Here is a 13,600-nt window from a genome sequence, read left to right on the forward strand (position 1 = left end):
TATAACAGTCTCTATTCCCCACCTGGAAACTGAGTTGAAATAATTCAACATAGCTTTGGGCATAAAATACATTGTAGTTAACATTGAAATAGAATTGAAAGAACAAAGTCATTGTAAGCCTATCAGTTGAATATATGTGAATATTCCTAAGACACATTCAATTTCGAAACTAATACACCGGAGTGAATGATAACCCCATATAATCAAAACTATTTTTAGTGCAACAATAAACGGAACTGAAGAGCTTACAATGTACTAGAAACATTACATAGCTCCTAACACTGGACCAACATAACTTGAATACCTACAAAGTGTATAGACTAATAGTGTAATAAAACATGCAACAAATCAACTAATTAGCTTAATGAGAGCCTCACTGATCACTAATCAACAATAACATTAATAGCTATCATAAATAATAAACAACAACTGTCATGTAACAATGTTATTGTTATGGCCCTAATGATAATGGGCAAACATAACCTATAAATGATGACAGCTTTACGACCACATCAATTCCTTCAAATACTAACAATTTATTAAATAAATCATCAACAAATATGAATAGAGATCACATTATAGATTATTTTAATTGGTTACGATGTAAATTTGAACGTGTGTAACGTATTAAAAGATTTCTATCGTTGATAAGAGGTGACTAGATGCCGTGGAGGATATTTTGATATTGTTAGTGGCTAACCTATAGTTTGTTGACGTTTGGTTAGTGGACAGACGTTTATAAAGTATTACTAGGATATTTTTAGAGCTAGGTTATGTGAAATGACCTATAAGTTTAGTGGAAGTAAGGTGTGAAACACTTACAGAATCGAGCAGGATCCAAGATCCCTGGTGAACAGTCTCTCCCGGCAGGTTGGTGCCTTCCCCGTGGAAACTTCACTAGTTTGTGGATGAATTTAGAAGATTTTCGAGTATTTTTCTCGGCCAAGAAGCCGGTGATCTAGACGTTGAACGGCGACGTAGCTGCGCTGAAAATCCGTTCAATAGAGTTTCCAAAAACTAAGACTTCACTGACTAAAGTTGTAAGGTAACTATGCCAACCAATGGGAGCGAGGTAATGGCTTCCAGCTTCGCAGAGCGGCCGCTAGATAGCGCCACCAGCGCTTCGTAAATTGCTGTAGGGTTACCAGCCCTGCTGTGACGTTGCGACAAGGAGCGCAGACTTCGGAATCAGTTTACAGAACAAGGATGGAAGACAGAGAAGAGATCTTTCAGGAAAAAACACGCCACCATTATCTTACTGGCATGTCGGCTGGTCTCTGACAAAGATACAAGAGAATAAATCACAGGTATACCCACCCGGACTTGTTCCAATCCTGTTCCAACTCAAATGTACTCTTCTTCTCTCTCACACAGCTGCTTATTCCCTCTCTTTCTGCAGTCTTTATCACTCCCATCCTACGCCCACATATACACTACCTCTCACTCATTATACACTCTCCAAACCTATTACTCTCTCACGTCCGTTTTTGTTCTGTTTTCAAATTATTTTATCAAAATCCTTCTTCTGACTATGACCTTCTCCACGACTTCTATCCCCTATAACTTCTTACTTATCAATGTTATTTTTCCATTATACTCTCTTTCAATCTATCACTCTCTCATGTCCGTTTTTAAATTATTTTATCATAATTTTTATTTTATCACCTTCTCCTGACAATTACCTTCTTCACGACTTTTGTCCTCTGTGAATTCTTACCTATCAATGTTATTTTTATTTATCATTTATTTCATTGACAATCACGAATCATAATAATTATTATAATATAATATGATTGGGAGAGACAACAGGCATAGCCCAAAACTGTCTTCTCCCAAATTTTTACAAATAAATTTTCAAAAAAGAATGAGGTCTTTATAGAAGGTCTTTTTATATTAATAGATAAAAGATTTCACTTTTCACTTTCAAGTCCAATTTCTACTTCAAAATAACGACTGAGCTAAAAATTTTAAATTATGATATTCAAAAACTAATTAAAAACAAAAATATTCCACTCAAATCTCTACAAATTGGAAATTTTCGAGTAATTTTGCGAAATTTTGGGCCAGAAAAGAAACACTACTTCACTATTTTCCATCTCATCCTTCTCCTCCAACATCTTCAACACTCATCATTCTCCTACTTTTCTCTCCTCTCGTTTACCCTCTTCTGCTTCACATTACTAATAATTAATTGTGGAATTTTGACTGTGAAGAAAATTTTGATTGGAAAGTTTTGACTGATAGTAAAATTTTTCCGTCTCACTAATCAATCGATCCTCTTTTACTTCTTTTTTCTTCATATCTCGCTTCTACTCCTACTCTAGTGCTGTTTCTGTTTATTTTAAGTTGTCCCCAATTTTTCTCTTTCTCCATGTTTTCTCTCCACTTCACTCTCTCTCTATTTATAGTTTTATTCATTCTTCTTTCTCCTTTCCTATTCGTTCTTCTCTTAGCTTTACCTCAACACATTCTCCACTTATTCAGTCAATTCTTCTTCTTTTTACCTTATTTTTCTCCTCATCTCATTCTATTATTCTCCAATAACCTCCTCTCTTTCTTTGATCTTCTACCACCTAGCATGATGTCTTCTCCAATCTTATTCAGTTTCTTATACCTTTTTTCCATATATTTTCTAATATTCTTCTCACTCTAAACCTTCCTTCCCAGCAATTCCCATTCCCCTTTTCTTTTTATAAGCCTTACTGAATCACTCACTCTTGTGTGTCTTATTATGAATTTCTCTCATCGCTTCCCTCTCACACTGTATCTCCTGCACTCTCTCTCTACGACTATCTCTCTTGCACTCTCTCACTACGCCTCTGTCAGTTTCCCACCTGTCTCTCCTACTCTCTCTCTTCCACAATACCTCGCTATGTCTCTGTCAGTCTCTCACACACTCTGCTTCTCACACCCTCTTTCCCACTCCATTCCCCTCATCTTCTCTCTCCCTCTTTCTCACCCCATTCCCCTCATCATCTCTCATCTTCTCTCTCATTTTCTCATCTCCACGACTGCCGCCAACACAGCAAGCGGTTACTCCAAGTTTTGCTTTTGAAAATGCGTTTCAAATAAATCAAACGCCTAAATTAGTTCCATGCCAGGCTACAAACCTGCCGCTGTATGTATCGCCACATCCTACACATACTTCTCCTCTGCCTATATCTATATATTGAGCAGTTCTCTATCTACTGTACAATCTGCATTAATTTGATGCAGTCCTGAGAAGTGCTTGTAAATGCGGTTCCGGTGTCAAAGAGATATCTTGAAGATATATGTGATTCTAATGACAGAAATCCAACATATGAAAAAAGTATCTAAATAAACATATATCCGGTTTTATATTGATCACAGTTACTGCATAAAAAAATGTAGTAGCTTCATAATATTGATTGGATTTCTGATCCTCAGTATCCTTCATGAACTACCAACTAATCGATATCACAAACGGGTTTTTTTTTTCACGTAAGATCGCAATTTTATCCCAATACTAGCTGGCCCGGCGAACTTCTTACCACCAAATAGTTAATGCATCTCATGACAAACTTTATCTGGATGCACACCTGTGGAAGGGTGATGCGGTATTTTGCATCCAGGTGCTTTATGCTTATTGGTTTGGATGGAAGAACTCACACACCCACTGAATCGGGCATGGCGACGAACGGTGTGATAAGGCGATCTCCATAAGATCAACACGCGTATCATCAAGCCGCGCCTCCTCAGGTCCGCTTAGCCTTATCTGATGCATCACTATATTCTTATGAAAATTATCCAACAATCAGTATTTACATTTATACCTTAATATGGAATTCCTATGTGCTTAGTTGTGCAGCAGTTTGTATTTTTTCATTACTTATTATTTGGAAAGTGATTCTATTCTCCTCGAACTAAATAGTCTAATAATAAAAAAAAGATAATTTACTCGAAATCAATTAATTCTCACTGGAGACAGCACAATTATTCGAAACAAAGCAATCTCATCGGAGCATGTAAGTCTTTAACCTGAGGCCGCACTGCTGGATGGTTACACACCGAACAGTTATTTTGTTTTTAGTCAGGGCGTTTAGAATAAAATACATGGGTGGTTATGGAGCAGCACACATTCTTGTCTGCTACCTACCTGTTAGATGACGCAATGATTATAACAGCTGATTTTTATTTCTGTGTGTGGCCAGCCCACAAATTTTCTCCCATAAGGATTACATGCAAACTCCAAAGGACCGTAGGAAAGAGTCCTGAAGTCGAATTAAAAATTTGTTAGGCCATAAACCTGGTCCTGAACATAACGAACACAACTGAAAAAAATCATCAAATTCGGTGCACACATAAAAAAGTTATTGAATATCAAAATTTGAGGCTAGATTTTTATTTATATAGATTATCAGTGTATACTAGAATATTCTAATCTAGCAGCCTATCTATTCCGAGATGAACGTTTCTCAACCTACTGTAGCGGCTTATCAATGTGAAGAGAATGGATTTCCAATTCATCTCATGAAATAATCAATTTATCTTCGAGTAAGTGGGGTTTTATCTATGATATAACCCCTCAGTTATAGAGGTGTGATGCTGTGAGTTATATTCATACACCTTGAGCATTTTGTGGAAAAAATACAATATAATTATATCTTCGTGTTGATTCACGCGGTAATCTACATCATGAAATCCTCACACAGTAGGAACATATTTATATACTCCGTACAAAATTACTTCAGACTTGGTGCGGCGCAGATAAATAGTGGGAGGTCAGCCAATTGCAGTAGAGTTATAGGTGGAATCGCAGTTGTCAATTTGTTGATTGGAGTCAGTCGCGTCAGTGCTTACAGAGAGGAAACTTCCTAAGTTTAACATCAGCGCTTGAATACTCACTGGGAATTAGAGAACGCTAGTCGGTTTACAACGGCGACAGCTTATTCCGCTGTATGTCCATCTCAAGTAAGAAGTAATTTTGTACAGAGTATATTACAAGATGATCACATTTGATTCAAAATTATCACAAGAAATAATCTAATCTGATGATCTAATGACATTGATCATCATTAATTTCATTATTCAATGACATTGGACAACACATTTGACTTGATGATCCCCATTTTGTGAATGGGTAATGAAATGAAATGATCGAATCATGGCCCCGTACCGAGTGGGACTCGAACCCACCACCAGGAGGAGCAAAGCAGGGTGAAGTTGCGAAGCCTTACACCACTTGATCACTTGTCGATGCCGCCGGCGTATGTTACGATATCAATTATTATTGTTTACAATTACTTCAATGATTATTTGTATTCTTTCATATTAATTGTATATTCCTTCATTTTTTATCTTCTTGTATTTCAAATTGTATAATGTGTTGAAAATATTGTATTGTGTGAAGGAGGCAAAATGGGTTTATCCTGTTGTCTCCATTAATAAAATAATTATTATTATAATAAAGAAAAACAGGGATCGTCGTTCACTTGAAAAAAGATTATGAGGTTATTGATACACAACTTGAAATAGAGGTTGAAGTTGAATTTATAAGAAAGATTATGTCGAGCCAAGAGTGACACATTTTCATGAATTGAAGACCGATTAACACCAGTTTTGATCCTGGATATTCACGTCATGATAACTCAACATTTGCATAGGACAGAAAACTTATTCATCGGACTTCAAGACAGCTCACAAATCGGCTGATGAATATATAAGATACTTCAATTTATAACTCGTTTTTTTGTCATAGAAGTGAAGATACTTCAATTTATAACTCATTTTTGAATCTTTTTCTAAAAGTTTCCAATGAACCTTTTTCATAATGCTTAGTTTATCTTTATTTTTGGTGTAATCCTTTCCCAGTTATTCGATTTCTAATTTCTTGAATTACAGACGATCCAATATGAAATAATGATCAAGAAGTTTCTTCTGCGAATAAAATTAAAGTTTTGAGAATAAACTTGTTCTTTTCGGATCACAAATATACGTATCAGTTCAATTTCCAATATGAAAATGTTATTCATCATGGACTATAATGTTTCTACTGCGAATAATATTCAATATTTGTAACTAATTTTGTGAGATTTGAAGATAACGGTGTTCATGAAAGCTTCTGAACCTTGCAAAGACGATGAATAAGCCTAAAGGTGCGTACAGATTAGTCAGCTGATTAAAAGTGAATTGCTCATGTTCGCGGCGCGTATATCTGTAGGCACCTTAAGATATGAGGTCAATCGAAAATCTCTAAATATCAATCAATGAATGTGAGAAAAACTCCCTGGATCTTCTCCATTCTTTGAAAAAATATATGAATTAATGAATCAGTATGTTTAAAAATCAGAATGAATATTATTGATGACAAATTATTCGTATCGACACAAAAATACCCAACCTGATAGAGGACCCACTACTAGAGAAAATAGGCAAGTATAGAGAATGATTAGTTTTATTTCAATCAGAAGAAGCAACCAGATAATTAAAAAAAAACAGTATGGAAAATATGAATTTGTGAGAAACAAAAAGAAAGCACGAACGTAGTGAGAACTCATCAAATTGATATTGCTTTTAATGGCAAGAGAAACAGTCAAACAATGGAGATTCCCCACGATATCATCAACCATTAATAAAATGCCATGACTGGCGTGAATGAAATGCATGAAAGCAAATGAATTAGGTGGCAATGATCAATAAGTGGCTGGCAGCGTGACAATCGTTGTTTACCATGCAGTTAATTCAGAGTTTCCCTCTTTGAACAAGGCTTGACTTGACTATTTCTCATTTTTTGACTCTTAGATGGGACTTTTCTGTGTGCTCTGTTGTTGAATCATGTGTCATCGAGTTATATCGACAGTGAGAATCAGAAAACGGTTGCTTCCTGTGTTACAAACTATAGTGTGGTCCACCTTATAATGGCAGTGGATAAAGATGGAAGAATAGCGATGCTGATTCTCTGCATTAATTAATCATATTTCTACACTGTCAAAAACATAATTGTCATCGTTATGGACCTAGAAAAGGATGGTATCACCGGCTTTGTCGAATGATAGACAAGGATAGCAAAACCAAAATTGATCAAACACTGTCATTATAACGTGCACCTCACAATAGGCTTCAAAATTAAAAAAAAAAAAATTTGGGAATTATTTCTCATGGATTATTTACATTATTTTTCTGTATTTTTGTAGTAGGAATTCACATTGAATGGGAAAGACTTGATATTGACAAAACCTCAATTAATTTATCAGGTTTTCAATTAATGTTCATAGGTGTAAAATAATTCAAGAAGATGGGAAAGTAATTATACAATTAATTAATATGTTTTGACAGTGTACATTACACTTGGAAAATTGGATGTTGTACAAAATACAACACGCGGCTGCTCGTGTGATTGAGAGGGAGCGACTACCGGAAGGTTGAAGAGAGAGTGATATAGTAATCACTTACAGAGGTGAAGCAAAAAATCTGTTGAATCAGGAAAAAGGAAGACGAACATATAATGTGAAATGTGAAAGAATATATAGTGAGGTCCACGTTATAATGGCAGTGTACGATTGACAATACTGTTGCCGTCCTTTTCTATAATACAACAAAACAGATAGCGCTATCCCTCTCTAGCTTTGCAATGTTGTCTGTTTGCCAGAATATTTTATTTCTACTTTTGACAGTGACTGTACAAAGGTAACTCAGCCGCCATTTTTTCTTCATTCTATCAAAATACTTTGGTACACAAGTCGTATAATTGATTTAAAATGTATTTTTTAAACAATGAAATAATTTTCAGACATTGATGTATGAGAAACACAAATTAAAATACCTGAAATGACATTTTAAAAGTTAATAACTAACCATCGTAGACTTCATCCATGCTTCAGTTAGCCTACACGTTAGGGTTAGACCGACTCGTACCGGTATAAATAACATTGAAAGGTTATTTCAGAATTGTTTTCATTGAAATTACTTATTTTGAAAAGGACTTCTATTTTTCTATCATTTTTAAAAGAGATTGGAATAGAATACCTACCAAATAACTTAATTTCTGTTGTTTTGAAATTCAGATTGGTGTACCACAGCTTTTTAAATTTGCCGCCATTTCAGGTTTGTATAAGAATACAAATCTGATGTTAGTTATGGAAGCAAATTTTTTAATCAAATTATGAAAATAGTTATTTGTGCAACTAGTGCGCAAAGTGACAGTTTGCTGCACCGAAAGAAACGTTTACGCCCGAGCCGTAGGCGAGGGCGGAATGGTTTCTTGAGTGCAGCAGAGGAACTTTGCGCACGTATTTCACATTAAGTTTTTCCTACAGTTACCATTGAATATGAAAAGTGGGTAATTATGGGTAAAATTGCCTGAAATGCATCAAATGTTTTTCTGTGTAATTTTATTATTGATAAAAACCTTAATTTATTGTCAAATTGAATAAAAATGTTGTCCTTGGTTATAATATATAATACTAATAATTAGCGCGTTGTGCTTGGTTGCACCTCTGCTCACTATAGCAGCCACAGCAGTCACTGTTACCAACTTCATTTTGATTTTGCTGCACTGTTGCTCCATATAACCTACTAAGTATTTTGCGTTGCCATGTTGCAAATCTGGAGTGCAGAAAAATTGTTCCCGCACTAGAGCGGAAAAGTGATTCTTTGCGTTCTGTAATCAGTGCAGCAATGGCCACTTTTCAACGTAACTGTAGGAAAAATATATTTTCTTGATTAATTTGACATGAAATTGATTATTTTATCAAGGAAATAATTATTATTATTAGATCAAATTTAATGGGATGAATTGAGTAACAGCTGTGTAGAATCAGTGGCAAAATGGAGAGACTTGGCAACCTATCTCTCCTATCTTTCTTCACTGACATTATAACGTGGACCTCACTATAGTAGGAGAAACGTTTATTTTAGTTTGAACTTTGAATGAAAGAGAAAGATCCCTTAGTTTGACTCTCGACAAAGAACGGGGGAACTAGATGGAAAGTCGGATAACTAGAAAGAATGTAGGAGGAACACGGGGAAGAACGTGTGTGTGGATAAACGTGGATGATCGATAGTTACCGGGGGCTGCTTCCAGGGTTGGGGGATCTTGTGGGGGAAGGGGAGTAAGTTGGGGTGTGTCTACCCCATGGTGGAAACCTCTGGTGTGGAGGGGAAACTGGTGAAACAAGATCAATAAGGGAAGGAACCGAAAACCCATCCGTGACGAGTCCTTTGGGGGATGTTATTTGTGGGGTGCGCGTGTGCGCGCGTGTGTGTGCGACCCCTCTGCGCCGCGCGTAGCGAGCACAACAACTGGGACCTCAAACATTCCAAAAGAGTGTAGCTGAGACCCGGACCAAGAGCTTGCAGGGTCGGTGCAGAATATCACCCCAAAAACACTTCTTTCATTCCTCTCTTGCACCCACTCACTCCCTCTCTCTCTTTCATACTCACACTCTCTCACTGGCACTTTCTCTCTCTATCCACTTTCATCGGTCTTTCTTTCCGTCTTATCATAGCACTACTCACTGAAGCTTCTATACCTCATTCCTTTCTCTCAACTTTCCTCTCTCTCATCGTTTTGGTAGAGAGTTAGTGGGGAGGATATTTTTAATATTCTTTCCGAAGAATGGACATTGATATGTCTAAAGCTCCGCCAATTTATGTAGATGCATAACAATATAATTATCTATAGTTATTATATTACTCATTACAATTTCATATCATATATACAGTTCAATAATTATTTTCTTAGTCTATATTATGTAAATTCATCTATAATTTTGCTGTATTGTAAGCTATTGTATATAAGTGTATAAGCCAGTATATTGTAATCTACATAAATAAAGTACTCAATCAATCAATCAATCGGTTTGTATTGGAAGGTTGGAGGGTTAAGTGTAAGAGAGGGCCGACTGCGCCCTAACTCCGCCCTCCTAGGGTTAAAGATGAAGGCAGTCATTCTATTTCTATATTCTCTTCTCCTTTCTCTTCCATTTCTATTTCGTATCCCTCTTCACCGTCCACTTTTGCTTCCCAATCCTCCGTAACCTCATTCCTTTTCTTCTCCTCCTTCCACTATTCATCTTCCTTCTCCTCATCATCTTCTTCTCTCGCTTCTCCTTCCTTCCTGCTCTTCCTCTTCACCGTTCTCTTTTGTCTGTTTTTTCTGTTTTTTCTCTCATTCTCTCTCCTTCCCAATTTCCCGATTTTTATTTTTCTCTTTCATCCTTCTCCTTCACTTTCTTTTTCTTCTTCTTTCTCCTCCTCTTCTTTATTCCTTCCTTCCGTTTTTCCACGAATTCTGCCTTATCTTCATCTTTTTCCCTTCTCTCCATCCTCTTTTTCTCTTCCTTTCCCCCCCTTCTCATCACTCCTGCTATTTCTCTTCCTCCTCCTGCTATCCTCCTTTTTCCACTTCCTTTATCTTCTTCTTTCTCTTCCTCTCTTCATTCCTACCTTCCGTTTTTCCACGAATTCTTCGTTATCTTCTTTTTTCTTCTCTTTCCTCTTTTTCTCTTCCTTTTTCCTTCTCCTTTTTCCCTCTCCTACTATTTTTCTTCTTCCTTCTGCTATCACCCTTTTTCCACTTCCTTTTTCTTCTTCTTTTTCCTCCTCTTCTTCATTCCCACCTTTCGTTTTTCCACGAATTCTTCATAATCTCTTTCTTTTTCCTTCTCCTTCCTCTTTTCCTCTTCCTTTCCCGTCCCTTCTCCTCTCTCCTGCTATTTTTCTTCTTCCTTCTGCTATCCTCCTTCTTCCACTTCCTTTTTCTTCTTCTTCCTCCTCCTCTTCTTTATTCCTTCCTTCCTTCCGCTTTTCCACGAATTCTCCGTAATCTTCTTTCTTTTCTTCTCTTTCCTCTTTTCCTCTTCCTTTTTCCTTCTCCTTCTTCCCTCTCCTACTATTTTCTTTCTTCCTTCTGCTATCCTCCTCTTCCCACTTCCTATACTCAGTATAGGAAGAGAAGAAAAAAAGAAGATTACGAAGAATTCGTGGAAAAACGAAAGGTAGGAATGAAGAAGAGGATGTGAAAGAAGAAAAAAAGAGAGTGGAAAAAGGTCTTCTCCAATCTCTCGCACCTTGGATCCTTATTCTACCTTTTTCTTCTCACTCCTTCCCTACTCACTCTCTTTACCTCTCTCACTCTCACACATACACACACCCTTCTCTCCCTCTCTCGAGAAACTGGTGGGTGATACCCCACCCGAAAATCGTCCCGAAAAAAACTATCCACCCAAATTCCAGTGTACGCCTGTATGGCTTCTGCACTTTACAGCCCAATACATAGACGCCATAAACAGAAAATTGAATGGCATATCTGTTTCACGCGTCCATATGCGACGCTCCTTACATATGTTTCATAACCAACTCAGATTGCCAACTCACTCCCTCTCCATTCCTCACACTCACTCATTCTCTCTTCGAACTTCCTCACACTCACTCATTCTCTCTTCAAACTTCCTCACACTCTCTCTTTCTCTCTTCAAACTTCACCCCTGTCCTTTTTCTCCTCATCGTCACTTGCTTTTATTTTACTCGTATCCATATACGATGTTGCATACACCTCGGTCTCCAGATATCATTACCTTCTCTCTGAAGTTTTCAGCGCCGCTGTATGTAAGTTACTCGGCAAACATATCAGGCAATTTCTTTTATCCTCTCTAGCTGCTAAAGGACCGCAACAACTGAGGAAATGGTGTTCAACGTTTCTTTATCCACTGAACTTCTTCTGCATTTCACTTCTTCATCTGTCAAGCTTCCTGGAAACAGTTCTAAACTCTCAGCACATTATAAACATGACAAACTAATGAAAACTCTCACTTTACTAGCTAGAATAAAAATAATCAAATAACCTAAGAAAATAAACTATTTATCACCTTCTAATAACCTATTGAAATAACCTATTTCACTATGGAACGGTTTCACAACATTGACAGTAACTCAGTAGAGTTTTTATTAAATAACATGTTAAAAATTGAAAGTAATATTGTAACAGAAGACAGATTTCAATTAATGAATGGAGGAGAGGTTGTAGATGAGATCACAAGGTAAAAGAAAAACAAACGATCTAATTATTATTCCACTTTATAGTGCGAGGAAGATCACTAGGTAGAGAAAAAACAATGGAAATACTATATAACTAGTATCATAGAGAAACAATAGCATAAGTAGATATCCCATGGTATGGGGCGTTTATGTCGCAACTTTTACTGTTATCTCAAGCCGATTACTGTCGATTATTGTCGATTTTCACTGTTTTGACCGGGTAAGAGTGTATGAACGGCACGATATGAGAGATTACCAGCGTCATAAAGCTTTACAGGAAAGAACTACGTGGACTAACAGCTTGAGATAACAGTAAAAGTTGCGACATAAACGCCCTATACCATGGGATATCTACTTATGCTATTGTTTCTCTATGATACTAGTTATATAGTATTTCCATTGTTTTTTTCCTACCTAGTTATCTCCTTCGCACTATAAAGTGTTATAATAATAAGATCGTTTGTTTTTCTTCTACCTTGTGATCTCATCTACAACCTCTCTATTAATTGATTGGATTCTGTGTTTTGTTACAATATTACACTCCCTTTTTAACATGTTATTTAATAAAAATTCGACTGAGCCAATGTCAATATTGTAGAACTGTTCCATAATGGAATAGGTTATTAGAAGGTAATGTATAGTTTATTTCATTAGGTAATTTAATTATTTTTATTCTATCAACTCTCTTAGTAGTTCAACATCGTCATTTTCACTTCCCTTGCCCTACTACCATAGGTAAGGAAAGTATTGCTTTCCGAAAAAAATTAAGGTCCCCAATTTTTAAATTTCTATACGTTTCAAGTTCCCCTGAGCCCGAAAAAGTGGTTTTTGGGTATTGGTCTGTATGTGTGGTGTGTGTGTGTGTGTGTGTGTGTGTGTGTGTGTGTGTGTGTGTGTGTGTGCGTGTGTGTGGTGTGTGTATGTGTGTGTGTGTGTATGAGTGTATGTGCGTCTGTGTACACGATATCACATCTCTCAATTAACGGAATGACTTGAAATTTGGAACTTAAATTCCTTACACTATAAGGATCCGACACGAACAATTTCGATCAAATGCAATTCAAGATGGCGGCTGAAATGGCGAAAATGTTGTCAAAAACAGGGTTTTTCGCGATTTTCTCGAAAACGGCTGCAACGATTTTGATTAAATTCTCACCTGAAATAGTCATTGATGAGCTCTATCAATTGTCACAAGTCCAATATCTGTAAAAATTTCAGGAGCTCCGCCCCATCTATGCAAAGTTGGATTTTAGATTCCTAATTATCAGGCTTCAGATACAATTTAAACAAAAAAATTTGAGTGGAGAAGATTGAGCATAAAAATCTCTACAATTAATGTTGAGTAACATTTTCACCTAAAATTGAAAATAAGCTCGAAATTCGAGAAAATGTGATTATCCAATTGCAAACTGTTGATCCTATTAAATCATTCACTATGAAGAGATAGCAGACCTCGTATGCCTCCAGCGTTATTGTCCTGTCACCAGCTGGCTTAGATCTTTGTTTATAAGTAGACTTGTGATGCGCGTGAACACTAGCGTCAGGGGATCAATTCTCATAAAGGCAAGGAAAGTTGTGTGAGTGCGCCACACCAGATTTTTTC

The sequence above is a fragment of the Nilaparvata lugens genome, chromosome 8 (assembly GCF_014356525.2).
Source record: "Nilaparvata lugens isolate BPH chromosome 8, ASM1435652v1, whole genome shotgun sequence".
Taxonomy (NCBI): domain Eukaryota; kingdom Metazoa; phylum Arthropoda; class Insecta; order Hemiptera; family Delphacidae; genus Nilaparvata; species Nilaparvata lugens.